This window comes from Lonchura striata, chromosome 11 (genome assembly GCF_046129695.1).
Source record: "Lonchura striata isolate bLonStr1 chromosome 11, bLonStr1.mat, whole genome shotgun sequence".
Taxonomy (NCBI): domain Eukaryota; kingdom Metazoa; phylum Chordata; class Aves; order Passeriformes; family Estrildidae; genus Lonchura; species Lonchura striata.
The window spans coordinates 15636096-15641445 of NC_134613.1; the positions used below are offsets into that span (position 1 = coordinate 15636096).

Genomic DNA, 5350 nt, shown 5'->3' on the forward strand with positions numbered 1-5350 from the left:
TTATTGTTGTCTCAGAAGATCTGGAAGGCAAAGATTAAATTTCACTAAGGTCTAATCAGATCTTCATAAAGTTGAGCCAGAAAATAAGATTGCTTGAGTCTCCATTTTTGACCAGTTTGCTCTTTATTTTTTTAAATTGCATCTCTGACTCCCTGCTCTGGTGATCACACACCAGGGTCACAACATCACCTCCTCAAGAGAGAGGAAAGCTGCAGGGAGGGCAGCTGAGGAGCTCGATGCACTGGCAGAGTTCTTGCTCCTGCTCTGGTATTTTTGTGGCTCCTTTCCACATTGGAATGGGAAAAGCAGGGAAGAGGAGTTTTTAACTTTAGCAATGTGGACATCTCTGAAGAAAACCAGTGTCACAGCAGAAAGGGGAAGTGAGCAGAGCTGTGTGAAGCCCTCTCAGTGAGCCCCAGCAGGCACAGCCCTGCAGGGGGGTTCCTGCAGCCCTGCACCATGCAATTCCTGCATCTGGGCAGTGCTGAGCACCTGTGTGGTGCCCTCCCAGTGAGCCCAGGGGCTCCTGCAGCCCTGCACCATGCAATTCCTGGGGCTCCTGCAGCCCTGCACCATGCAATTCCTGCATCTGGGCTCAGCACCTGCAGCAGTGTGAGTGAGCTCTGTGCTCTGGGAGAGTTCTGAGTGTGAGTCCCAAGCACTACACCTCCCTGCACTGGTCAGAAGCTGCTGCTTGTTGGCATCTGTGGTTTTGATGATTCTGAGACTGTAGAAAGTCTCTGTCTTTCTGCCCCGCTGCCAAATAAGAAGCCATAATTGGTCTGTGCTGGTTTCCAGGTTGTTTATTCTGTTTATCTCTCACATGTTCTGCTGCCCTGCCCAGCTCTGTCCTGCAGGGCAGCGTGTGGGGCTCTGCCCTCAGTGGGATGTTACAAACATTAAATACCAGAAACTCCCTGGGCTGGATTTACAATAATGTGCAAATATCTGTCACCTACGTTGAACAGTGTGTCCCCAGCTTGAACCAACAGAAAAATGCCAACACCACAGTGAAACATGGAGGGCATGAAGAAGGAGAAAAAGGACAAGACACACCCAATTTCCTCCATCTTTCCCCTTTGAACCCCTAATCTAGAATCCTAAAATTTTACTTTTGCACCCATGCCACACTTAATTATTACTTCTATCAAACACTCAGAGCTGGTAATTCATCCTGTAGGATTGAAAACTCTTTTCCATGGACAGAGATCAGAGACAGTGTCTCTGGGGGCTCTGTCCAGGGGGGTTCCTGACCCCTGCCAGGGTCTCAGACCTGCCAGGGCAGCCAGAGGGAAGCCCTGGGTTCCCACAGCTGCTCTCCAGCTGGCACTTCCCTGACTGTGTGGGGAACTCATTTGTTGATTGCCCACTGAAAATGCTTTAGGTTTTCCAGTTTGCCTCAGTCCTACTCTTTGGAAATGAGATAACAGATAAGAAGTGTGAGGTGCTGCTTTTCTGGTATCCATGGCACAACTCCTACCTCCTTCAACAGAGCTAAGTTCTCTCTCTTCCCTGTCCTTCTATTTTTCCACTTGTTTTTCTTGGGTTTCTCCCCTGCTTTCTGCGAAAGGATTTTTCCAATGCAGGCAGCAAAGGGTTGGTGGTTGGGTATTTTCTCAGGGTTATTTGTTTGGTGCCACAATGATGAATAAAATGGTCATGGGAGCCAAATATGTAATAAATAAATTATATTATACTTTTGTCCAGCTGTTTAGCTACATAGGATTTTGGGTGGACAGATGAAAGTGATATGCAACAGGAGGAGAGGGTAGAGGTGGGAGAAGAAACCAACATTTTTTTTCAAAGACTATTCTTGCCCTGCTGATTTATGGAAAAGTAAATCAGTAGAACAAATTTGTCACTAAGTCTACAACTGTCCTTAAAGACAATCGTATCTAACCATAAGGCGGAAGAATTTAAAGATGTATCTTGTGATGCTGAGGCCAAAAGTCCACCTGTATGCTATGTGCTGAATTATTTGCCCTCTTAATATATGAGAGCCAAATTTTTTAACAGACTTTACCCATTTAAACCCAAGAACCATTAGCTTTTCTGGGATGAGTTGTCACATCTGTGCACTTGGGTGACAAGTGTGTCACCCAGCAGGCTCTTGTGATCGCTGTCCTGTCCAGGAGAGCTGTGTGACATGAGCAGGCAGGCAGCACTGCAGGGGCACAGCTGCTGTGATGTGAGATCCTCTGTGCTCCTAACACCCCTCCTGCTTTCCCCTGAGTGCATCCCTGGGAGCAGCTTGTGGGGGTAACTGACCTGCATCTTCCTGTTTGTTTCCATCCTCACTCTTCAAACACTGCAGAATTAAAATGATGAGCAAACCCGCCTGGCAAACTTGGCAGATTCTCACTTTATTCATGAAGGCAGATCTAATGTTCCCTGACAAATTGTTCCAGAGAAACTGTCTTGTAAAATACAGGATCTGCCAGTTCCTTCATACCAAACCATATTTCTATTAGGACACAGTGTTAATGGTTCACTGGAAAGTACAATGCTTGGTGCAGAGTGAATCTGAAACCATTTAGCATCCTTGATTGTTAACTGAGCTAACTGTCCTGTGAGTGCATCGGCTGCCATCTGTCCGTTCTCCTGACAGCCTGGCCGGGGATAAGCTGAGAGCTGGCACCGCTCCAGCGTGCCGCAGGTCTGCTTTCTAGTGCTGTTGTAGCAGATGTTGAGCCACATGCCCAAAGCTGCTGCCTGTAAGCTGCTGTGTGCTCAAATTTTTAATTTTGGGGGGTGTCTGACTGTCTTTGACACAACATTTGCATTTGTCTTAGCAGCTCCTTATGGAGTGCCTTTGCTATAAATGATAATCTGAAAGATGAAAGAGCCAGAGCCAAAACCTTGAGGCCTCTCTCACAGGGTTTTTGATGGTTCCAATGGACACTGGATTGGACTTGCCAGTTGCTAATGTATTTTTTATTCTTTCAGTGGTGTGTATTTGAAAGTGTGGCACTTAGAAAACATTTTGTATTAAGGAGCTCTCAAGTTTGCACTGTTCTTTTAAGGATTCCGATAGTCTTTGCTTATCTAAGATGCTCCAAAACTGTTTATATACATAGATCCTGGCACATTATGCACAGGGAAACTAGAAGTTCCACCAAATTTTTCCTCCTCTGTTATCTTCCATAGATAACATTATTCCACTGAAAGCTGGTAGATCCTAAATTAATGTAAATCAGCCAAGGTAAGGTGAAGCTTTAGGAACTTCTGCATTTTTCAATCCCGTGATTAAAATGCTCCACTCTTCCTGTGCAGCTTGGTGCTTGTCAGCAGAGTAGCAGGAGGGAATTATCATCTTGCTGCAGCAACCCCTGCTGCTGCTGATAGGGAAGATTTCTTCTTCTCTCATTCCTTGCTTTTCATTAAGAAAAAGCAAAAGGGGAAAAAAGTCAATTAGGCAATGCAACATGATGGATCTCAGTGCATTTTCTATATGGCATTCATTTCAAGAGGTTTGCTATATGAAATTTATCCAAAGCATCTTTCTTCCATCCTGGTCTATATTTCCACTTGATGACTTTGTTTTGGACTGCCTGGATGAGTTCTTGGAGGATGACAAATGGTATGACCCTGCCTGTTCAGCTCTAAAGCAACTGCCCATAGATTTGCTTCTGACTGTGTATGCAAATACAATATAGTACAAGAGGTGACCTATTTTATGTGTTAGGATGGGAAACTTCCCAATCTCGGTAATTAATTTATCACACTTCAGAGGAAAACTTGTAGGTTGTTGTTTCAGCATGTGGCTTAATTTGCCTTTCTACAGTGTCCACGCTTCTTTGAACTTAAAATGTTTAGTTCAGAGTCTGCTTCTGAAAGCATTAAAGGTGCATGAAATAAAAGTGTGATTACAAAACTCAATCTTCTTAATTAGTTTCTATTGTTTAGTCTGTTAAATGCCATTTGTCTGTCAGGGAAATGCATCCCATGTGCAGGGAACACTGCTGGAGTGCTGCAGAAGTGATAGGATTTGAATATCTTGAGTTTTGGAAAAGGCCTTAATAATATTTCTAACTAGAATACTGACTAGGTAGTTAATCATAATCTAGCATTTCAGAGCTCCTAGTTCATGCTGTGTGTGCAGACATCTGTTACTCAGCAACAAATGTAATTCTCTTTCCAGATGAGTTATTAGCAAATGTTAAAAAGACAGGTATACAGTAAAAGTTTAATGCCTATGAAATGACCTGTGAGGCTGCAAATGCCTTAGCATATGGAATATAATGCTGAGTAATAAAGAGATGTGCATTCCAGAGTATTTATGATGATTAAAAAGAAAAAAACAAAAGAATAATACTACTACCATGAAAATGAATCAAAGAATTCAATTTACTGTTACAACAATGCATGCTTTACAAATGTACATGCTATAGTTTATGGAGGCATTTAGCTGAACAAGGCAACAAATGTTTTCTGGGAAATAATATGAGGCAATGCATTTGTCTACAGCTGAAAATGTGGTTGTTTTCCTAAGGATTGGAAGCAATCTTGCTAAAGCAGAACAAGAAACTTTTACAATATCACGATGCCAGTAGAGAGTGGACAAATAAGTAAGGTGAAGATATGACATTTATTGATCTTGTAAGATAAAATACTTCACTTTTCTGTACCTACCAGCATAAGAATAGTGTTAGAGCAAGCACTAGCTGCCACAAGTATTTTATTTCCCATACACTGCATAATTTAAGTTACATAAAAACAAGTATCTGCAGTATTTCTCTAAAACATAGGCATTAAATTCTGTAGTATTTGCATCAGGAAAGCTGTTCCTGTTCTTACCTGTTAAATCCAGAGACAGATGTTGGCAGGTCTGGTGCTCAAATGCTTGTGCCAGTGCTCCAGGATGCAGCACCTCTCTTTGTGCTGGGTGTGCATTGGGATAGATAATGAATGAGACCTGATTAATCAGAGTACAAGTAGTTTGGAGGACAGGCAGTAAAAACAAAGAACTTGAAAGTTTTTCTAAATAAAGCTATGCAGAAGCCTTACTTTATCTTCTATCCATCCTCCTAATCCTAAAGTCAGGCACCCTCCCTTTCCCTCATCTTTTCTCCATTGCTTAGCAACACTCATGGGTGAACTTACTTAAAGCAGAGCTTTGTTCCCAGATGTGATTTCAGTAATATTTGCAGGCTTAACAGTTCTGAGATGTGAAAATCAGCCCCCTTCCTCCACAACACCATTAGCCTACATCACTAAATAGTCTGTGTTGTTCTCTCCTGCACCCCAGGCATGTTTCAGTTTTTGTCTCTACTGTTTTGATCTAACTGAGAGAGTTGTGGAAAGAGGGGGGAGGTTCAAATAAAGCTTTAATTATGGAGGACACACATAC

At 42.7% G+C, this 5350-nt stretch overlaps 1 long non-coding RNA gene across 1 annotated transcript; it reads right to left on the reverse strand.

Annotated features, from left to right (window-relative positions):
• Positions 1–2343: 2343 nt before the first annotated feature.
• LOC110474179 (uncharacterized) lies at positions 2344–5092 on the reverse strand. The gene is made up of 2 exons (XR_002466032.3): positions 4798–5092; positions 2344–3373 (listed from the first exon to the last, which is right to left on the reverse strand). It is a non-coding gene; the product is annotated as an uncharacterized LOC110474179 (long non-coding RNA).
• Between the last annotated feature and the right edge of the window lie 258 nt (positions 5093–5350).